Below are 25,067 nucleotides of genomic sequence, written 5' to 3'. Positions count from 1 at the left end.
AAATTTGTGAACAGCCCAGATACGCTTCACACAAGGAATGTCAATACTGCTTCTCAGTGGACTGCAGAGATGCTCCCTCCTCTCCCCTCCTCTCCTCCCTCTCCCCTCCCCTCCTCTCTCTCCCCTCCCCTCTCCTTTCCTCCTCCTTTCCATCACTTACAAAATATGATAGCTTAACGGTGGAAGGCAGAAGAGTAAATAGAAAGACAAATCATTTGTAACAAAATTCAGTTTTTCCTGTGACACAAATTCCCCCTGCTTATCTGAGCATCATGAAAATGGTGGCTGACCAGCAGCATTCATTTATTGCTTAACAAACTGTCATTGTAAGACCTGAATTTAAAAAGAAAGAATATAGGCATACTTAGCCATCAAAGGTCTCCAAACTGATCTGAGTATGCCTATAAATATCTAGTGCCATTCACTGGACTCTGTAACTCACTTGGTGGGTTGATTTTATAATCACCATTCACTTTTGGTAATTCTCCCCCAGGCAATTTCTTGTGGCCACGACTGTCCTGGTGTAGTCATTCTTGCAATGTACAGTGGCCACCTACTGCCCTCTGGGATTCCCACCTCTGCCCGCCGTGCAGATTCCCAATGAGTCAGGTCCCTCTGAGACTCTAAGCATCCTGCTTAGTCCCACACAGTGCCCTGCCCAGGTCTCCTCAGAACTGGGCTCTCGCTCTTCCTCAAAGCGTCCACTTACCATCTAGTAAGAGTATAAAACATGTGTTTATGTTTGAATCTGTGATGGATGCACTAAATGTTTTAACTATATTTAACATATGTGGTTATGGTTCAAAACAATCTAATCTCTGTTAAAGTTCAAGATCATGAGTCATGCTAACCCTTTTACACAGACTCAGACTGTGGGAGGCTCATTAGAAATCAACTGACAGCATCCCATGCTTTCACTAGAAAAGCTAGAAAAGTCTCAGAGATGAAGAGCTTTTCTTCTTCTTTTTCAAAATGTTAGAGGAAAGAAAAAAACAAACAAACAACAAAACCATACTCCTGGAAAAAAGAAGACTGCTCAGCAGAAAATAATTTCTGTAAGAGTTAAGAACTGAACCATATGAAATCAAAAGTTGTGTTTCTTATTAACAGCGACTAGAAATGTTGTGCTGTTGCTATGTGTCAACACTGGGACTCTTTTTTCAAAAACAACCAAGAACAAACTGAGCTAGAAACAAGTTAAATTAAATTGAAGAAAATTAAAGGTTACAATAAATTTTTTATTAGTGAAGAGTTTGGAGAAGAGAATGGAGAAGAATCTAAGCTAGGAGAAGCATGTGTCCCATCCTTGTAAGTACTGACTGGAGTTACTGGTGTGGAGATAGCTAAACTCTTCAAACCCTGGAGCCAGGAGTTAGGTAAGATGGAACATAAAAAGAAGTAATGGGGTAATGTTAAAAAAATAACAGGTAATAAGTAAATGTAGGTAATAGAATAATAAACGGCATATAGATGGCAAGCTAGGAGGAAATGTTGCCATAGAAACAGAACTTAAGGAAAGAACGTGTTGATAACTCATCTTGAAAACTCTAGAATGATTAGGCTGAAAAGTGTGGAGGTCACTAACACAGCCATCTTCATCTCACGAATGGTATTTCTTACATCTGATATCACCATAGGTCTCCTACACAGATGTAACAGGAATAAGAAGAGACAACAAACTATAAGGAGAGAAGAAAAAGAAAGACTTTGTGACACACTGATAAGTACAAAGAGAGGGAAAAAGAATTTGTTCTGAAATAACTCACTTTATGCTTGTACACTTACTTAATAACTGCTGCTTAATTTTAATAGACTAGTAATCTTATTATTTTTGAAAAAAGGACATAAACTCTTTGTAGAGATTCAAGCAAGGCTTAATATATAAGAAAGAAATAACAAATTACCCCAAATTCCAGTTACAGTTTTACAATTTTTATCAGGCAATTATTAATCAAGCGAATCTCTCTCTCTCTCTCTCTCTCTCTCTCTCTCTGTGCATGTGTGTGTGTGTGTGTGTGTGTGTGTGTAAATAGAATCTGGAGGATTTGCTGGGTAGTGTTAGAGACACAGGGAGAACAATCCTCCACTAATACATGGAATTGGAGTCTGCATGGTATTTAATACTGTTACTTAATTTTACTTGAAGTCCACATTAGTATAAAAATTAAGTTAAACCGAAAGCATAATTGAACTTCAGGGAAGTGTTTCTTCAAAACAAGATATGTCCTAAGTGGCCATTCTAAGGATAAAAAGAAATATAAGGAAAAACATCATATTTATTTTCTAAGCCATGAATTTTTCAAATACAAAGCACTATATGCTTTTATCATATCCTTGTTTTTCACTATTCCTAATTTCATTAGTGCTTTGGGGAGAAAATGCCTGTTTTGTGCTTTTATTTCAACTCCTTTCTGGGAAATAACTTACTGTATTTTTTCCTATTTATATATAGTAGTTATTCCTCAATGTTTCTCTTATATAGCCATTATTATTATTCTCAATGCTTCTTTTATATAGCCATTATCATTATTATATCATTTCAATTTTTTCAAATAAAAATAAGGGTTATGGATTTTAAGTAATTTACTCAAAGACAATAATGAGCTAAGTGAAGGAAAAAAATTCTGGATTCTATTTTGTCATAAAACTTGTGATATTAACCATGACACTAACATTCCCTTTGAAAAAAAATTTTAATGTAGTCATGTGGTGCTTTACATTCAATACAGAAACAATTTATAGTGGATGTGATAACATTATTTACTCCCCTAGGTAATGATGTACAGTGTTAACAAAACATGAATGCTAATACTAATACTCTTTATAATAGTAATAATAATATCTCATTTAAAAAATGATTTCTTGTGGCAGAACTTGAATTGAACTTTTTAATATGAATAGTCCTTCGTTTCATGAGTCAAACTTACAAATAAAGACAATGCTTCTTATAGTCACAATGAAGTCCACTGAATACACATTTTAGAATATAAAATTTCACATTGGGACAAGAAATAGATTAAATCTGATATAAAAATTCCATAATAAAGTGAATTTTTCTTACATATTTTAAAATTTCCCTAAAGTTAGTTTGAAATCATTAATTTCTGTACTAGCAAAGACGGTCTTCCTATTCCATAACTGTTTTCACTCTCCATAGCATGTCCAAGTCATAATTTGTATAAATATGAATTTTATGTTTTATTTTTCTTTGTTATTGTTTGCTACAAAAAGAATAGATAAGTTTGAGGTTTAATTTACTAATTAATTGATAATGAAAATGCACAAATTATTAAAAACTAATCCTTTTTAATCATTGTGTTTCTGTCTGATAACACTTAAACCTAATAATTAAAAAATTCCAAAACATTCAAATGGGGTTCATAATACTCTTTTTCCTGCAAATCATGTGAGTGAGACTCTATGAATTCACAAAAAGATGACAATTTTACACAAAATGAGTGAAATTAGTAATTGACATTAAAAATACACTAACTGGGGATCTAATTCTGAAAAGTGCCCTGTTAACTAGACAACAAAACACCCAGATCATGGACTGAGTGCTTGAGATAACTGTGTTGCTGGTGGTTGTAGCTATTTTTTAGTTTTACTTTTTGAAAAGACTCCACCCTAAGTTAATGTTCAATACACTATAACAGTTTATCTAAAATTTAAGCTAATGGTATTTATGTATGAATAATTTGCATGGAAATATCATTTTCCAGTTAGAATAAAAGATATAAAGATGGGTGAACAATTGGATCTATAATTGCAGAAAGACCAAAGTGAGACACAGCTCTTAGAGAAGATTGCTCAGTTCTGCCCCAAACATTTTGTTCAGGTAAATTGAAAAATCCTTCAGGGTGAAATATTTTCATTGCTGCTTTTAAAATATGTAGAATGATGACCAACATATTATATAGTGATTAATAAGTTGGTCTCCTCTTAAATAAAAAGAAATATACAGATAATGGCTTACAAAATCACCTATAAGTCCCTACAAATCTTGTGTTTCAAGATAGAAAAATTATAACTCACTTGCAATTTTCCCCTTATGTATATACTAACTCAAGAATCAAAGAATATTCACATTATTATCTATAAATATTTGTAATTCTTTGGGTCAGTTTATTTTGGTCTTCTGGGCCGGGCTTGGCTGACCCTGTCTGGGCTCAGTGGTACATCTCTGTCCAGCTGTCTGGTCACTGGGAAGAGTCACCTAGGAGGCCCCAACTGAGATGATCATACCCCATGTGGACACTCATTCTCCAGCAGACCATGTGGTTTCCAGATGAAATCAAGAGAACCCTGCAAGTCAGCCAGCAGAAGGGAACAAGGCCTGCAGGGACACCCATGCACCATTCTGTCCTCCATAGCTGATTCACAGGGTGAGAAAACAGAATCTGCCATGGAATGAAGGAACTGCTCACATTGAGAAGGGCATGGAGACCAGAGGCCATTAATTATGGCCATCAGTGCAATCGATCTACCATCACCGGCCCTCTGGCTTCAATTATTCACTTTCTCTCATGTAAAAATACACTCCTAAGTCCTTCAAAAGTCTCATTCAATCACTGCGTTGGGCTTGAAGTTGAAGACCTTATCATCTTCGTCAGGTTCAGAAGTGGCTCTTCTTCATCCAGGCGTGGTGGTGTGCTCATAAATATTTAACAACAAATTCTCTGGGGGAAAACAACCCTGATTTGTAGCATCAGTTGAACTCTTTGATGTAAATACTCCCGCCACGGCCAATTTCAAGGCACCTATATGAAGTCCCTGCACTGCCAATTTCAAGGCACCCATATGAAGTCCCTGAAGACGAAGTTGAAAACAAAAAAATATGTGTACCCTGCTGTCTGGAGACAGTCCATGGTCTAGAGACCTGGGAACTGAAAAGACAACTTATTTCCCCCCACACCCCAAACATACAATGATGAGACAGAACAACCGCAGCAACAGGCCCAACTGAAGATTGCTTGAAAGGGGGAAGAAAAAAAAAGAGAAAAGAAAAAACACAAAGCAGACTCTGGTCCTTAGATATTCTGTAATCCTGCAGGGCAAATGCTGCCACGATTCCCTTTCTAGGAGGGCATGTGCCTTGATTGGGTCCTGTTTGCCCTGGAAATGGCCCCCATGGTTCTTGGATTCGGTCTTTGAGAAATCTGTCCTTCTTAGCCGTCACCTTAAACGGCTAATTCTGCAGAAACAGTTCATGTTGGCAGCTGAGCAGACAGACTCCTTAGTCTGCTTCCTGCTCAAGGGAAGCTGGGAGCCCAGAGCTCTTTTTGTATTTTGACAATTTCAGTGCCTTTCAGCCCACGTCTGTGGCCCTTGAGCCTGTGAAACTCCCATGAAAAACCTGCAGACTTCTTTGTATCTGATTCAATTTCAATCCATTTGAAAAAAAAGACAAACTCACAATTCTTTTCCAAATAAACTCTCTCTTTAGTCTTGATCTGGCTCTTCTGGACATGTCAGTCTGTTGGGGGTCAGCCCTTTGAAGTCCTTTGTTTAGTTCAAAGTGTCTATTAGGCACTGCCTCAAATCTTCCAGAGATCCTAACAAAGGTTCTTACTGCCACACCATTGATTTGATCTGTGCCCCAGGCTATATATTATTTTGAGAGCCCTTTGCTGGCTGGAGAGAGATGAAAGATGAGAAACAGCTTTATTTTCCAAACCCACAAGACCGGACATCCATACAACGCCTCTAAATTTGAATTAAAAATTGGCCAGCTCTTTATTTCACTCATCTTGTGGTTTTCAAACCTTCTAATATTCACCTGAAATCAAGCTCTTTCAACATTCTGGCTGGAGGTCCTGTTACCCAACTCTTAACAGTTCATTAGGTATATTTTCCATCTTCCAAGTTACTGCAAATGACAGAATTGCAATTATTTCTCAAACACATAAGATGGTTCACCATTCTGGAGCCTCCAATGACAATTTCCTCAGTATTTTTCCTCAAAAATTTCCAGTAACTTGCTCACAGTTTTTCTTACATCCCCACCTCCAGTCTAAATGCCAGGTCTGTACATGAAAGATTTTTGTTATGTCAGCACCTTACTCCTCAGAACCAATTTCTGTATCAGTTAGTTATCTAAGGCCATGATGATGCCACATAAGCAACCACAAACCCCACAGTGCTACACAACAATCGACATTGACATTTTCTCCCAAATCTAGGAGTTGGCTGTATGAGTTTGCTCTTCTAGGCTGGGCACAACTTATATTAAAGCTCAAATTTTTTAAAATTAATTTTTATTGAAGTATGGTTGCTTTACAATGTTGTGTTAGCCTCCACTGCACAACAAAATGCATCAGCCATACACATACCGATATCCCCTCCCTTTTGGACTTCCCTCCCATTTAGGTTACCACAGTGTATTTGGTAGAGTTCCCTGTGCTATACAGTATGTTCCCATCAGTTGTCTATTTTATACATAGTATCCATAATGTGTATGTGTCAATCCCAGTCTCCCAATTCCTCCTTTCCCCTTTGGTATTCAGACATTTGTTCTCTACGTCTGTGTTTCTATCTCTGCTTTGCAAATAAGATCATCTATACCATTTTTCTAGATAACACATATATCCGTTATTATATGATATTTGGTTTTCTCTTTCTGACTTACTTCTCTCTATATGACACTCTCTAGGTCCATCCACGTCTCTACAAATGACCCAGATTCATTCCTTTTTATGGCTGAGTAATGTTCCATTGTATATATATATACCACATCTTCTTTATCCATTCCTCTGTTGATGGACATTTAGGTTGCTTCCATGTCCTGGCTATTGTAAATAGTGCTGCTATGAACACTGGGGTGCACGTATTCTCTGGGTATATGCCTAGTAGTGGGATTGTCGGGTCATATGGTAGTTCTACTTTTAGTTTTTTAAGGAACCTCCATACTGTTTTCCATAGTGGCTGTATCAATTTACATTCCCACAGGGTTCCCTTTTCTCCACACCCTCTCCAGCATTTATTGTTTGTAGATTTTTTGATGATAGCCCTTCTGACCAGTGTGAGGTGATACCTCATTGTAGTTTTGATTTGCATTTCAACTGTAACTTGTGAGACTCAAAGAGCTTGAGAATTTTGCCCTGACTTTCAAGTATTAAATCACCAAGAAATTTCTCAGTATTTAGGGCGTGGGGTCCTCACCTCCTTCCTCTCTCCCCACTGCGAAAGGGGATCTGACTTCAGGGTCAGGGTCTGCAGCTTCCAAGTATAAATCCCTCTCTACTCAGCTTCCATTACCCCACAAACACCCAGCCACCTTGGGTTAAACAGAACAGTTCCAGAAGCACTAAATGCATGGTATGAACGAATGAGTGATTCGGGATTATCATTAGTTACTTGTTGGTGAATGAGCTGAGACGGATGACTGGTGGAAAGAAAATGACCACCAGATGGATTTAGGATTCTGGGAATCTCCACTGTTATGGGTTTAATTGTGTCCCATCAAAAGTCCTACGTGAAATTCTAACTCCCCAGAGCTCAGAATGTGACTGCATTTGAAGGCAGTCTCTAAAGAGACAATTGAGTTAATAGGAGGTCATTAGGGTGGGGCCCTAATCCCATATCACTGGTGTCCTTATTAGAGGAGATCAGGACACAAACATGCACAGAGGGATGACCATGGGAGGACACAGAGAGAACACGACAGTCTACACACCAAGGAGAGAGACCTCAGGAGAGATCGACCCTACTAATGGTTTGGTCTCAGTTTCCAGCTGAGGATGGTGAGACAATAATTTCTGATGTTTAAGGCACCCAGTATGAGGTATGTGTTACAGCAGCCCTAGGAAATGAATCCACCTAATATACTTAAGAAGGATAAAGACTGACGAAGGATACATCCTGTTAGGGAAAATTTATGGTTGAAGTCACCATGGTTTACACACTGAAATAAAATAGATTGGGTTATCTTGATTTTGGTGCTGGTTTTACAGATGAATACAAAACTGATCAAACTGTACAGCTTAAATATGTGCAGTTAAGTGTACTTTAGAATTGCAAACAAATTAAAATAAAATAGACTTTATTTTGCACCCAAAACCAGTGAAGTAAAATATAGTAGCAATAATATTTTGTACTTTTGTCTTTGATACATAAATTAAAAGACAATTACATCCTTGCATGGAATACTCTATTACATTATAAATCTTCTTATTCCTTTATTTAAAAAAATTCCTTTTGTAAATTTTTTTGTACTAGGACTTATTCATGGCATGTTTTATATTTTCTTTTTATCATTTCTTCTGTTTTCATTTTTCTTTCTCTTGTTTTGGCTGAGTTGTTAAATATCTCAATAAACAGTTTTTACTATTTTTATTTCACTACTGGACTGTTTTGATTTATGAGTGAAACATAAGTAAACAAAAATATAATTATCAAAATCAAGAAATATATAATATCCCATTGTGAGACTTTTAGCAAAGCGTTATGCTATGATTCTCTTATACCCATATCCCTATTTTATTAAACTTATCCAGACTTTTAGTGCCAGGTGATTACTCATTTTAATAATATATTTATTATGAAAATGTAATAGCATATTACTAACAATTTCATTATACTTAAAATTACTGTTATCAATTTTTCTAAACTTAACATCAGAAATGTATTCATTTCATTGCTCTTATTCTGTCATGTCAGCCCTTGCCTTTGGCTTTTTATTCCTGATTCAATTTTAATTTGACAGATTTCAGATGCTTATTTCACAAGTGTCTACTGTTCTAAAAGTGTGTCTATTCCATGTTTGTCTGAAATGTCTTTTTCTTCCCCTCTGAAGCCATGAAGAACATTTTTAACCTGTTCTAAAATGCTCAGATCACAATTCTATAATCTCCTGGTAGTACAAAAACTATTTTACTCTATTGTGGCAGTTACCATTTTTTAATAACAATAATAAATACATAACTTAGATAGGTTTTTGTTTTTGCTGGTCAATGAAATAGGATAGTTATATAAATTGAACTTTCATGGTTTCCTGTGAGGTGTTACCATTATCAGAGTTGATAAGACTGATGCTAATTTGATCTTCCCTTTGTACATAATTTATTTTCTCTGTTTGGAAGTTTGTTGATTCTTTCTTCATCCTTAAAATTATGCATTTTACTAGAATATGTTCATCTTATTTTCAAATCTCCCCTATACTCAACGAGACATTTCAATGTGGAAAACTGAGTTTACTTTTACCTCAGAAAAGTGTTTTTTCACTGTGTCTTTGATTACCACTTCTCTGATTACTCCATTTTCATCTGGACTTCTTACAGAGATTTACATTTATTCTTTTCCATGGCTCTCAGGTTTTCTCTCATAACATTCATTTTTCTTAATAATTTTACTCCATGTCATAGAGCCATCTCCCAACATGGTCTCCTAACTCAGCATTTAAAATCTTATCAGGGTCCTTATGTTAATCACTCTTTTGGATGCATTTTTGAAGTTATAATTATTTTCACTTCCAATTATTCATTTTTTTACAGTTTTCCTTTTTTTTTCATAGCTTTCTACAGTAAGATCTTTTTTATCGAATGGAAAATATGTATAACAGGGTTCCCTTCATGGATTTATGGCAGTGGCAGGAGATGGAGTAGTTTGGCCTCACTCCTTCCAGCTGTTTATTCACTTAAATGTCCACTGATTTTTCATCGCATGCTCAGTATTAACAGCAAAGTTATAGAATGGATGTGTCTGCATGGTGTTAGCAGACAATAGGACAGTCAGCTAGAGGTTGGCCTGAAGATAACAAGCAGGAAGCAATGCCAATCTTTTGAGTTGCACCAGTAGTAAATGGGCTTGCGATTCTGCTCTTTTGGTGAAATGAAAGGCCACTAGTTTTACCATCTTCTCCCAGACATGGCAAATGGCTGAAGCCAGGCTCTTCTGAGGGACTTGGTGGGGCGATCTCCTTGCTACTCAGTCTGGTCACCTGTCAAGGGCTGTGGCTAAGAGAACAAAGCCCTGGCTGCAGAACCAGCCAAGCAGAGGGGACGTTCACAGCACTGTTGCTGATTCCTGGGTGCTGGTGGCAGGACTAGATGCATACGCCTCACAGAGCCCTTGGTAATTCCATCTCCATGGAGAAGCAAAGCTTCCTGCACACACAGTGGGCCTTGGTAAAGCTGCCTTGTTGCATGAGGTGCCCCGAGGGGCAGAGGGATGGAGTGATGGCCACATGTATGCATCGCCATCCTAGAAGTTCCTGAAGTAGACACTGGAATGTTTTCTCAGTGGCTGCTCCAGGACAGAGAGCATTGCACGAAGGCATCTAGAGGGGATTTGGTGTAGGATGAAAGAGATAAAGAAGTGTATAAGTAGCAATTAATTCTAAAGCAAAAACTCACAATTTTCTGGATGATTCACCTTCTGAATTTGAGTATCCGTGAAAAGGACGTAAGCATGGATTGTGAAGATCTCACAACATTTTTTCGGTGATGTTTGTTTCTTCAGTCTGGGTCATAGAAACTTAACCAACATCTGAAATAACCTTTAGCTACTATGACTTTCCAAATCCCAAATTTGAACACCTGGGGTTGCTATCAAGGCCTGAGACCAGGCTTATTCTTCAGTCATTCAGACACTTGGGTCTTTGACACACTAAAATTTTGGCAGGACATAGAGTGAAAAGGTACCCACACTACAGAACCTTAAAGGAGTTTCAAGGAAAAGGTTCAGTGGCAGAAATGGGGCATACAGGGAGGGCTCTGGGGAACAAGGGTGAGTTTCTGTCTCTGCTCTTTATGTGCCTTCTTTGAACTTCAGCTACTGCTTGGAAGCTGTTTAGTAATGAAAGAGGTCATTGATTTCAAATCTGTTTGCTGTTGGTTGACATGAATATGTATAATTTTTGGCTTGCATTACTTTGAGTCATTCTTAGATTTTAGCACTAAACAAAGTGCTTTCATCAAGTTATTTCTATGAGAATTGAAATAGATATCTAAATGTGGCAACTCATTTTGCATACTGTATGAATATATTTCTTATTTAATTTGGCAATTCGATAATATGATAGTTCCTATTTAACTGGTAAGCTCAAAGCCTAGAATTTCCTATGCTTAAAGCACAATGGCGAGAATGGTAAGGGTATGTGTTAGTTTTTACAGCAGGATTCTGTATGTTTTAACCTAATCATGTTTAATTCTTTCTATGCAAAATTATATAGTGCAGGGCATTTGGAGATATCAGAAACCTAGGAGTAAATGTGCTTTAAATGTAGACAGTAACATAACTGAGCTAAAAATGAAGAGTTTGGGTCTGTTCTACGTCCAAAAAGAGAAGCACTGAAGCTGGCAGAAACAGCATGGTTTCAAAATGTATGCTAAATACTAATTTGTGTCATGGATATTTCATCTCTTCCTCATCCGCCTCCCCTTAATCTTTTCTCATAGCATGCTCAAGCAGAAGAAGATAATAATTAAGCTCATCTGCATTGTCTTTCACTGTCTTTGGGAATTAATGAAATGAGACAGAAGAATAGGCCCCCTAAACACTTTTGAAAATGTGATATGATACTTATGCCTTGTGAATTTAAATAAAACTGCTGACAGCCCTGCCCCAGTGTGGAACTTTTCATTTGCAATAGCAAACTTGTGTTTTGATCTTTCCAGGTGGGCAGGATAGAGTTGGGAGGTGATGATGCTCAGTTATAGGAATTTCACTTAACCGGCTGGTGATGCACACTTTCACACAAGAGAAAAGCATCCCATTTCCGTCTCAGGGTATTTCTAGAAAGAAGGTTAGAAACTTGGAAGCTTTGAATCTCCACAGTATCGCTTGAATAATGCAAATGCTCTAAATTTAAAGTCACCTAATTCTCTGTCTCTTTATTTGACTCTGATTGATAGAAATCAGGGCAAAAGAGAATGAAGATCTTTGTCCACATATGGATCAACTCCTTCCCTTCCCCTGGCTAGAAAATACACTCCTAAACCAGAAAAGAGGTCTGTATGACCGCATGCCTTTGTAAAGACAGCTTCTTTAAGTTTTATGTGTTAGGACTGATTATAAAACCTTGCTTCTATAATAAACTCACTACCATGGAAGCCCACATGCCTATGCCTTAATTGATAGATTTTTCTTTCTCTGTAACAATTCATGGTCTGTTAATGGAAACTTGCTTAAATACATAAGGTCTTACTAAGTTCTAATTTATCACTTTATTAATACAATGAAGAGAAAATTCATTAGGCAACTGACATATTAACCGATCATCAGTTTAGTTTCAAATAACAACAAAAAACCACAAATATAAAAAAAATTAAAATTCATTTTCAATCCTTAGAAAAATTTAAATAATCTTTATAATTATATGGAGAAGTGTTTTGTTAAATTTGAAAAATATAAAAACAAATTAGAATAACATTGAAATACTTATGTTTCTATTACTACAATTACTTGTTTCTAGCTTTGAAAAAACAAGAAATATAAGCAAGTAAGTGAAAGATCCGTACACTGAAAATTACAAGACACTGGTGAAAGAAGTTGAAGACGACACAAATAAATGGAAAGATATCTCCTGTTCATGGAATGGAAAAATTAATATTGTTAAAATGTCCATACTACCCAAGGCTTTTGATAGATTCAATGCAATCCCTATCAAAATTCCAATAACATTTTTTGCAGAAATAGAAAAAAAATCTGAAATTCCTATGGAACCGTGAAAGAGCTAGAATAGCCAAAGCAATCCTGAGAAAGAAGAGCAAAGATGGAGTCAACACAATTCCTGATTTCAATTCTTTTTACAAAGCTATAATAATCAAAACAGTCTGGAACTGGCAAAAAATTAGACACATAGACCAATGGAAGAGAAAGAGAGCCCAGAAATATACCCATGCATGTAAGATCAACTAATAGTTGACAAGGGAGCCAAGCAGACTCAAAGGGGAAAGGACAGTCTCTTCAATAAGTGGTGTTGGGAAAACTGGACAACACATGCAGAATAATAAAGATGGACAACTATCTCACACCCCTCACAAAAAATAACTTGAAATTGATTAAAGACTTAAATTTAAGATACAAAACTGTAAAACTACTAAAAGAAATATAGGGAAAAATCTCTTTGACATTAGTCTTGGCAAAAAATTTTTGAAAAAAACACCAAATGCACACACACACACACACAAAACCAAAACAAAAATAAACAAGTGAGACTACATCAAACTTAAAAGCTACTGCACAAGAAAAGAAACAATCAGCAAAATAAAAAGGTAACCTATGGAGTGGGTAAAAATATATGCAAACCATTTATCTGCTAAGGGGTTAATATCCAAAATACATAAAGAACAGATACAACGCAATAGAAAAACAAACAAATAGTATGGTTAAAAAATGGGCAAAGGACTTCAATAGACATTTTTCCAAAGAAGACATAAAAACAGCCAACAGGTAAATGAAAAAGTGCTCAACATCACTAATAATCAAGGAAATGCAAATCGAAATTACATTGAGAGATCACCTCACACCTCTCAGAATTGTTATCATCAAAATTATAAGAGATAAATGCTGATGAAGAGGTGGAGAAAAAGGAACACTAATACACTGTTAATGGGAATGTAAATTGGTGCAGCCACTATGCAAAACAGTATAGAGGTTACCCCCAAAATTAAAAATAGATTTACTATATGGTCCAGCACCCTGACTTCTGGGTATATATATGAAAGAAATGAAAATATTATTTCAAAGGGATATCTGCACTCCCATATTCATTACAGAGTTATTCATAATAGCCAAGATACAGAAATAACCAAAGTGTCCACTACTGAATGAATGGATAAAGAAATTTTGATATATATACAATAAAAATATTATTCAGCCCTAAAAAAGAGGAAATCCTGCTATTTGTAACAACATGGATGGACCTTTAGGGCGTTATGCTGAGTGAAGTAAGTCAGACAAAGACAAATGATATACGATGTCATTTATATGTGGAATCTAAAAAAAAAAAAATGCATAGATACAGAAAGTAGACTGGTGATTGACAGGGGCTGGGGAGATGTTGGTCCAAGGGCACAAACTTTCAGTTATAAGATGAATAAGTTCTGGGGAACTAATGTACAACATGGTGACTATAGTTCATGTACAACTATATTACATACTTGAAACTTGTTAAGAAAGTAAATCTTAAATGTTCTCACTGCAAAAATAAAAGTAATTATGTGATGTGAGGGAGGTGTTAACTAACCTTATTGTGGTAATCATTTCCCAATGTATTGTTGTATCAAATCATCACACTGCATACCCTAAACAACTTACATATATTTTCTATCAACATCTCAATAAAGCTAAAAAATTCAAGATAAAATTTAAATCTATTTTAACAAATACCCTTATCTCTTTCTCTTCTCATAACATGTGGATCCCAAGAGGCAACAACACTCATATGTCATTGTGTATTTTTCTGGCCCATTAGAAAACACACACATGCATACACACCATACATGCACACATGTACACATATAGGACCACATTTACAATTTGTAGATATAATTGTTTGGATCATGCTTTAAACATGCACATAAATGTTTTCATGATGTATAATTATTTTGCAACCTGATGTTGTCATACAACTATGTACTTCTGAGGTTTATACTAATATGTTGGGATGTATCTTAATGCTGTTGCCTGGTCTATATTATTTTAAAATCTTATTGGATAAATTACACAGACTCTGTATTTCCCTATTGATAAACATTCAGATTACTTGTTTTCCCACTATAAGAAGTGTTCCATGAACATGTTTGTTTACATCTTTTCAGGCACATGTATGAGAATTTCTCTGGCATGTAAATATACATGAATGTGGGTATATGAAACCATGCAACCTGTAGGTAGGCTTGATGCCAAATGTTAGGGGCTAAGCATAGCACTGAATATTTAATAAATCATCTCTCATAAAATGAAGGTTAGAAAGAACTGCTGGTAATTCTGGTAAAAATATGTAATTAATGTTGAGAGTAAGTTGATAGAAAAAATACAGAATATAATCATTGTTGCCATGATAAGCCATAACATTTTTAATCTAATTCTCACTGGCATAAGGCAGTAAACGAACAATGGTGCAAAATAACAATTTATCATACATGTCCAATTCTGATTTTTTCCAAATCTAAGTGGAATAAAAATAAAATGTATGAATGGGAATGCATCCACTATAGCTCTAAGAATAGGGGTATGAGCATGGGCAGACTAGATATTTTAGCAAATTTGTGTGAGATAGAAAAAACATGGGACCACATTAGTGGATTAACCAGAGAAAAGAGAACAAGTCTCAAATATGCACAAATACATGAAAATTCAAAGTAAACAGAGATATTTTTAGAGAAGTTCCTAACTTATTGTTTGGTGCATAGAGAGGGTAGAGATGTAATCAGTATGGTTATTAAATATGTGGATTATTTGCAGAAGGGCTGTACAGGTTCTATTTTACACTCATGACTTTCAGTCCTCAAATTCAAGCAGCTCTTGCACACACAAAGAAGGAACAGTGTTTAAAATGCATCAGCTAATCTGCTGTGGAGGGCTCTGTTCCCAGTAGAGATGCTGGCATGCCAGGGCAGATCACACCTTAGTTTGGCACAAGAGAACGGTCTCAGCCAATTTACCAACCACAAATGCAGCCAACTTGAACAGAAGCTTAGCAATTCGCATGGCAACCCCTCTACAGAGAGCTTGCCTACAGCTTCCCTGTTTATTATAAACAACTGATTTACCAGACTGTGGGGAGAAAAGGAAAAAATGTCAGCACTGTATATTAATCGAAAATTTTTTCATGTTAAGGTATGAGCACACATCTATTACCAGAAATTTTAGGGTAATAAGCACCACAAAGATAAATATGAAAACATACAACAAGAACAAAGTACTGAAGTCAGAAAAACTGTCACTAAGGCACCAAGAGAATTCTTAAAAATTTAATATTTCATGGAAAACTTGAGGAAGGTAAACATACAATAAATAAAAATAGGTTGCTCTAAGAAAGGAACTATGCAGAGATTTTAATAATTAGTGAGAAAGCAAACTGTGCACTGTTACATAAAATATTATTAAAATTTAAAATCAATAGAATGCCTACATTATAAACTTAAAAACAATCATAGAATTAGAACAAATTAAGTGTAGAAAACAGGTGAGAAAAATCTTAGAAAGCAAAACAATTGAAGAATGGCAGTATGCGTTTTATAGGGGATGCAGAGAGAGAATGGAGAAAATATAAGACAGAACAAACTATTATAGCTAAACTATTTTTTTAAATAAAAATTACATTTTTAAGTGCTGAAGAAACATGAGTTTTCAGTATGCTGAAGGGCATACTCAGCAACAAGCATTATGAATTAATGAGCCACACTCAGAATGCCAATGACAAAGTGATGCTCTTAAGAGCTTCTCAGCTCAGCTTCTTCAGAAAGAAAAAAAGAAAAACTCACCTTCAAAAGAGTAAAAAATAGACTGACAACATTGGCAATATTCATTCTTTAAGGCAAAGGAACATTATCTCAATTTCAGAGGGAGGGTAATTTTCAAGACAGAATTCCATATCAAACCAAATTATCACCCATAAGAAACACAATTTCAGACATAAAAGGCTTCAGAAAATGTATTCATTATGGAAAGTGGGGTATTGAAGTTTCCTACTATTATTGTATTGCTTTCTATTTCTCCTTTCAGTTCTGTCAATGTTTGCTTGATATATTTAGGTGCTCTGATGTTGGATGCATATATATTTAGAATTATCATATTTTTCTGGTGGATTGGTCCTTTTATCATTATATAATACCCTTCCTTGTCTCTTAATGGATAGAACATCAAAACAGAAGATCAATACAGAAACAGAAGACAACACTATAACCAAATGGGCCCAACAGACATACACAGAACGTTCCACTTAACAGCAGCAGAATATACATTTTTCTCAAATTCACAGGGAAATTTTCCACTATAGATCACATGTTAGATCAAAAAACAAATGTTTACAAATTTAAGAAAATTAAAATCACACCAAGCATCTCCTCTAACCACAATGGGATGAAAGTAGAAATCAATAGCAAAAGGCAAACTGGAAAATTTACAAATGTGGGAACTAAATAGCAAACTCTTGAAGAGCCAGAAGGTCAAAGGAGAAATCAAAAAGGAAATTAGAAAAAAACCTTAAGAAATTGAAAATAATAACACAACATACCAAAATTGATGGGATACAACAAAAGCAATATTCAGAGGAAAAGTTTCCTGTGATAAAAGCCTACATTAAAAAAAGAAATATATCCAATAAGCAACCTAACTTCACACCTCAAGGAAATAGGAAAAGAAGACCAAACGAAGACCAAAGAAGCAGAAGGAAGGATACAGCATAGATCAGAGTAGAAATAAAAGACAGAGAGAATAGAAAAGTAGAAGAAAAAAATCAACAAAACTGACTTGTTTTTGGAAAAATAAGCTGGTTTTCAACCCCTTAACTGGACTAAGGACAAAAGAGAGAAGACTCAAATAAATAAAATTGTAAATGAAAGAAATGGCATTACAACTGATGCCAAAGAAAAAGAAAAAAATCCATGAGACAACTATAAACAACTGTGCAAATCAATAAACATGATAAACTACATTAACAGAATAGAGGATAAAAATCATATGATCATCTCAATAGATGCAGAAAAGGCATTTGACAAAATTCTACATCCTTTCACGATAAAAACGCTCAACAAATTGGTTAAAGAAGGCAAATATCTCAACATAATAAACACCATATATGACAAGCCTAGAGCTAACATCTTACTCAACAGTGAAAAAAATAAAATCTTTTCCTCCAAGATCAGGAGAAATGAAAGGAAGTACCACTGCATTCAATATATTCACCATTCACCATTTCTATTCAATATAATATGTGGAACTCTATGCAGAGCAATTGGGCAAGAAGAAGAAATAACAATCATCCAAATCAGAAAGGAAGAAATAAAACTGTCCCTGTTTAGAAACGGCATGATATTTTAGGTAGAAAATCCCCAAAACTCCACCAGAAAACTGTTAGAACTAATAAAAAAATCAGTAAAGTTGCACAATACGAAATTAACTTACAAAAATCAGTTGCATTTCTATATACTTATAAAAATCATCTGAAAAGAAAATTAGGAAAACAAATCCATTTATGACAGCATTAAAAAGAATTAAATACTTAGAAATAAACTTAACTAAGGAGGTAAAAATCTGTATAATAAAAGTTACAAAATATTGATGATTGAAATTAAAGAAGATACAAAATGAAAAGACATCCAGTGTTCATGGATTCGAAGATTTAATAATGTTAAAATGCCCATAGTACCCAAAGACATCTACAGATTCAATGCAATCCCTATCAAAGTACCATTGGCACTTTATAGAAATAGAAAAAAATTCTAAAATTCATATGGAACCACAAAAGACCTTGGACAGTCAAATGAATCTTGAGAAGAAGAACAAAGCTAGAGGCATCACACTTCATGATTTCAAAATATGTTACAAATCCATGGTAAACAAAACAGTAGGCTGGGATAAAGACAAATATATAGACCAGTGGAACAGAATATAGAGCCCAGAAATAAAACCAGATTATACAGTCAACCAATCTTTGACAAGGGTGTCAGGAACAGACAATGGAGAAAGGACAGTGTCTTCAATAAATAAATGGTAACGGGAAAAATAAGTATCCACATGCAAGAGAATGAAATTGAGCCTTATCTTACAGCATACACAAAAACCAACTCAAAATGGATTAAAGACTTAAACATAAGACCTGAAATTTTAAAATTCCTAGAAGATAACATAGGCAGAAAAACTTCATGACATTGATCCTGAGAATAATTTCATGGACGTGACATCAGAACCACAGGCAATTAAACAAAAAATAGATAAGTGGGATTACATCACAATTTTAAAAGCTCTGCACAGCAAAGGAAACATTCAATAGAGTGAAAAGGCAACCTATGGAATGAGAGAAAACATCTGCAATAAAACCATATCTGATAGGGTATTAATCTCCAAAATACATCAGGTACTCCTACAACTCAAGAGAAAAAAAAAAAAAAACCAATTGAAAAAATGCCTAAGGACTTGAATAGATATTTCTTCAAATAAGACAAAGATATGGTCAATAGGTACATGAAAAAAATTCACATTCAACAATCATCAGGAAAATGTAAATCGAAATCATGAGATATCACTTTACATCTGTTAGAATGGCTATCATCATAAACACAAGAAATAATAAGTACTGGCAAGTATGTAGAGAAAAGGGGACCATCAGACACTGTTGGTGGGAATGCAAAATGGTGCAGTCATCATGGAAAGCAGTAGGACGATTCTTCAAAAATTTAAAAATACAATTAACACATGATCCAGCCATCCCATTTCTGGGTATGTATCCAAAAGAACTGAAATCAAGATCTCAGAGATATGCACTCCCATGCTCATTGCAGCAACATTTACAATAGTCAAGATGTGAAAACAACTAAAATGTTCATTTTTTTAATCTACAAAAGGAGTGATATGATGAAGTTAAATATAAAGAATAAAGATGTAGATTAACAAGTCAATTATGCAAGTATTTTATGGATAAAGTGATAACAAAGATAAAACTAAAAATAACAAAATAAAAACATTTTAGGAAGGGAACGTGGATCAGAGAAGACATGTGTTGATATAACCCAGATATATTAAAACAATCACAGTTAAAATGCTTATGACTGGGACTTTCCTGGTGGTGCAGTGGTTAAGAATCCACCTGCCAATGCAGGGGACACGGGTTCGAGCCCTGGTCTGGGAAGATCCCACATGCTGCGGAGCAACTAAGCCCGGGTGCCACAACTACTGAGCCCGCGTGCCACAACTACTGAAGCCCATGTGCCTAGAGCCCATGCTCCACAACAAGAGAAGCCACTGCAACAAGAAGCCTGTGTACCACAACAAAGAGTAGCCCCTGCTCGCCGCAACTAGAGAAAGCCTGCATGCAGCAATGAAGACCCAACACAGCCAAAAATAAATAAATTTATTAAAAAAATAAGATTCAATTAAAAAATAATAAAAGAGCAGTAAATCTAACACATGGCACATATTCTTTAAAACAAAAATGCTTATGACTGAGGAGTGCCTAAACCAGTGTAAGAACAGGAGTGGAGGGTAACTGTAGGTGTGAAAGGGAGATACTTAGCTTATGGGTTCTATTTTTCACTTAGATTCCATTTTTTTATTAATGAAGTTCTATACTCACGTTTGTTTATATTTTACAATTCAAAGAAGCAATTATCACAATGAGAAACAAACCCATGAAGCCCCCCCGGGTCCTTACTATCAGACTCACTGATTTCTAACATCCTCTAATACCTTCTGTCTCTGGAAGGTTTCCAAGACGAAAGTGGGGAAGGAGAGGAGAAAGAGGTGTTTAGAATGGTCTCAAGGGACTTTTCTGAAAGATGATAATACAGAAGCACTGCCAACCACTTTCCATAAAAATCAATGGAGATCCATTTTTGCAATGCAGGTTTGGGAACCACGGACCCACCCCCTCAATGAAACAAGTATAACTAGTAAAAACTATTTTTAAAAATGATATAAAGTCTTGGGAAATGTCCTAAGGGAGCCACTGTCTCCATCCCAGCTGAGATCAGTGGCTCAGAGGTTTTGCCCAGGAAGAGGCAGACAGTCAGCCTGAAGAACCCACAAAGAAACCGACTTTACTGAGAACAGAGAGTGTAAAACTATCCAGAAATAAAATTAATTCTCACTGCTTTCCAAACCATATCCTGTGCTAAATGAGTAAACTTATTCCTATGGGCTACATGTTATTGTCACTCCCACTCCCACTTCCACAAATGCCATATGTTGAAGCCCTAACACCCTTAGTGATGGTGCTAGGAGACGAGGTCCTTGGGAGGTAAGTAGGATTGGACGAGGTCATGAGGGTGGGGCTCTAATGATGAGATCAGTGATCTTATGAGAAAAGACATCAGAGAGCACACTTGTTCTCTCTCCTCCCTGGGGGGACACAGCGAGAAGGGAAGCCAGGAGGAGAGCTCTCACCAGAAGCTGACCATGCTAACACCTTGATATTGGACATCCAGTCTCTAGAACTGTGAGAAATAAATGTCTGTTATTTAGGGCAACCAATCTGTGGTATTCTGTTGTTGCTGCCCAAGCTGACTATTATGCTTATATAAATCAGGATAAAGCTTAAAATCTAAGAAGAAAATTTTTATAGCATTAGGGAAATATGGAAAATAAGAATCCATGATCATTTTGAAATAAACATTAATTTTGTTAAACTTTTTTTCAGTTCAAATATGGCAAAACAGAAATATAATGAAGGGAGCCCCCCCCAAAAAGGCTAGGGTATTAAGAGATAATCTATCATAAAAAGCATGATGAAATATATCGTGTTGTTCAATATTTACATTAAAAAATTTAGATAGCACTTCTTTTCGCTCTTAGGAAGGAAGAACAGTGGGCTCAATGAAACAGGAAAGGACAGGTTAGCTACAACAGCAACAGGCTGAGATGAAGAAAGAGATGATGGTCTTAAAAGAATGAGAGGAAAGGATGCAGCAAAGATCAAAATGGCATCAAAGACGAAAAGAGATTAATCCATGTTGTAGATGCTCAAATCAGTGACAGGAATACCACCATTCATAACTTTTTTTTAGACTAGATGAAGCAAAAGGAAGAACTTTTAAGAACTAAAAAAAATACATAAAGAAAGAAAACTTTCTTGGACTGGAAAACAACCTGAATCTATAAAACAAGACATCTGAAAAAACAGACCTCCTTGAACTTTGGAGCATCACTGAATGGGAAAATTGCCCTCTTTCCAAAGCAAATAATCTAGGAAGTAAGTACCTGCATACATACAAATCATGAATTATTTTAAATTATGCAGGTTATACTTTTATAAAGATGTTTTAATAAAAAAATGCTTTATAAAAACTATTGCTTCAATTGTAAAGCTGGGGTTAATCCTAGCAAATTTTAGACTCACAAATTCACTTTGTGAAGCAGGAATTTCAATTAAAAACAATTTATAGCTAATGACCTTACAATACCTATAAACCCTGTCTTTATGTACATCTAGGTTTTGCTCATGTTCAGTGTCTTCTATTCTTCTCACTACCAGATCACCAGCACTGTATGTTTTATATTTTCTTTCAAAATTTGAGCCCTTTGTCAGGATAAAGTACAAATCCACTCAAATGTAGCAGCTGTGTTCCATGTACAGAAGCTTTTGTTTCGTGGTAATTGGGGCTGGTTCCAGATGGTAGTATTAATTACTGATTTCAATTGCATTTTGACTAATAGCTGTTCACATTATACAAACCTCATTCCCTAATGAATCGACAAATATATTCAGTTCATGTTGTGAAATCGTACTCTCTAAGTAAAGCTGTATTACAAAACCAAGAGAGAAATCCTCTTTTTTCTCTGCTATTTTAAGACTTTGGATAGTTATCAACACCCCAGAGCAAAAAAAAAAAAAAAAAAGTTTAGGCTCAGTTTCTTTGTACATTTTTAGATGACAGGATACCATGGAATAAGATCTATAGAATTATGAGAGAAATAATTGTGACCCCTGAATTATATAAGCAATTTAGTAGCTCATTACATCAATTATAATAATATAAATTATACTATGTAAAACTGTATAAAACTATAAACATTTTAATATTTTCATTTTAATTAACTTTTATCTTTATAGTATAAAATATAGTATAAACCATATTTTTAAAACTATGTAAAAAACTATTTAAACTATCTTAAATAATACAGACTAGACCAGGCTTCACTCGTATGCTATGTCTAAACTCATTCTGGAAAACTTATCTGAAGTTATACTCCAGTTAGCTGAGGGATAAATCAGGAGTTTGTTGTTGTTGTTCTTACTGTTTGTTAATTGGTTGGTTGATTTTTAGTGGCACTATGATACTAAGTTACTGAGGGTGAAAAGTGTAAACAAATTCCATATATGTTTAGTAATAATTGTTGTCAATATCTATTGAGTTTCTGCCCCAGGTAAGCTCTAGTTAAAAGTATTTAATGAAGATTAACTCATTTGCTCTTCAAATCAGCTCTATATAACAACATAAATGTTTAAAAATAAAAAAATAAGTATATAATGGCACTGTGAACAATTTCACAATTAAAATAGTTGAGGAAAAGTACATTATCTATTAGCAGGCGGTAGGCGGGCTATAAGCATTAGTGTGACAGTGTCTCCATATTTTACAGGAATCTAATAATTGCAATTTTATTTCCTATATTGAACTTAGAATAAAATAAATGTTAATATATATTTATAGTATTTGAATGCCCAAATATTACCCTTTGAAAATTATTGGAGGAAAAAAATACAAAGAAAGAATCTGTCAGACAAAAAAAGAAGATATTAAAATACAAAATATGAAATAAGTTTACAAATTACAACCAAATATTTCTTGCATTGCAATAGATGGTAATGGGTTCAACACACTGAAGGAAAATCTCTCTATGATTATTTTTAAAAATCCCCTAAAATGGAATATTGTGTTTCTATGTACTAGCAATGAACAAGTGGGAATCAAAGTTTAAAACACGACACAACTACACTCACTCAAAAGAGAATGAAATATTGAAGTATAAATCTAACAAAACATGTAAAGGATTAATATGAAGAAAAATACAAAATGGTAAGGAAAGAAATCGAAGAATATCTCCATAGAGAGGCTTACTACATTCACGGGTTAGAAGACTCAAAATAGTAAAGACGCTCGTTCTCCCCAAATTTAGGTATAGTTTCAATGTATGTAGTTCCTATTAAGTTCCAAGCACAATTACTGCAGATATAGATAAAGCTTATTCTGAAGTTCATATGAAAAGACAAAGGGACTAGAATAAACAATTTTGCAAAAGAAGAATAAAATAGGAGATTTCACACCACCCAATTTTAAGACTTACTACCCAGATACACAATCAAGATATTTTTGCATCAGCAGAGGAACTGCAGCATAGACCATAAGAGTATAACAGAGAAATCAAAGATTAACAAACAGTTATGGCCAACAGAGTTTTTAACCAATTGATTTTTGGCAAATATGCAAAAGCATTTCAATGTAGAAAAATAATCTTTTTACAAACGGTGCTGGAGCAATTGGACATCCATGGGCACAAAATGAGCATGAACCCTAAACCTTACACCTTTAAAAAAATTCACTCAAAACAGATCATAGATTTAAAATAAAACTTTAAGTATAAAACTTTGGGAAGAAAACAAAGGGGAAAATCTTCAGGATTTAGAAACAAGTGAAGAGTTCTTAAACGTGGCACCAATAACATAATCCATAAAAGGAAAAAAAAGAATCAATAAATAACTTAAGCTCCCAGTCCATGGTATTTTGTTCTAGCAGCCAAAGCTAAGACACTAAGACATCCACACATAAGCATCACATAAAGTTTCTTTTGAATTCATTCTGACAATGTGTAATTACTACTCTTTGGGGTTTAAATTGATCATATTACTGCTTTTTTTCTATTAACACCATATGTCTGTTGTTTCCTTTTCTCTCTTTCCTTGTACTTTTCCATTAAATATTGTATTTACTATAATTTTATTTTCTTTCTCCATTGGCTTGTTTGGTATACTTTCACGTATTTTTTAGTGGACACCTTGGCAAGACATGCATTCTTGCCTTAGGACTAAATCTAATGAAAACTAGAATTCTTAGTACGACCAGAACAATTCAATATCCACAGAACACTCAACTCCAACTCCATTGACCTCACTCCTGAAATTTTAACTATGGTGGTCACGTATTTTACTTTATATGTATACACCCCACAAAATATTAATATTATTGTTTTAAGTACACAATTGGCCCAAATCCAATTAGATTTACCCAAATACTTCCCTTTGCAAAGTTTTTTTAAGCTTTTCCATACGTTCATATACCATCTGCCTCTTATCAGGGAAAATTTTAGTTCTCTCTTAATGATACATTATTTTTTTTTTTTTTTAGTATTTATTTTTGGCTGTGTTGGGTCTTCATTTCTGTGCGAGGGCTTTCTCTAGTTGCGGC

The 25,067-nt window shown here is 35.0% G+C and overlaps 2 long non-coding RNA genes across 2 annotated transcripts in view; both read right to left on the bottom strand.

The window, feature by feature from the left end:
• Nucleotides 1-25,067, bottom strand: part of LOC309625972 — a 264,883-nt gene that overhangs the window by 8,062 nt on the left and 231,754 nt on the right. The gene's annotated exons all lie outside the window — the stretch shown is intronic.
• The window catches only part of LOC309625980, a 37,758-nt gene continuing 13,204 nt past the window's right edge, over nucleotides 514-25,067 (bottom strand). Inside the window, exon 2 of the long non-coding RNA XR_014242865.1 lies at nucleotides 514-24,975. This is a non-coding gene — a long non-coding RNA (uncharacterized lncRNA). The remainder of the gene's footprint in view (nucleotides 24,976-25,067) is intronic.

This window comes from Balaenoptera borealis (genome assembly GCF_965194805.1).
Source record: "Balaenoptera borealis genome assembly, chromosome: 3".
NCBI lineage: Eukaryota > Metazoa > Chordata > Mammalia > Artiodactyla > Balaenopteridae > Balaenoptera > Balaenoptera borealis.
This window is presented reverse-complemented; position numbering and strand designations above follow the sequence as displayed.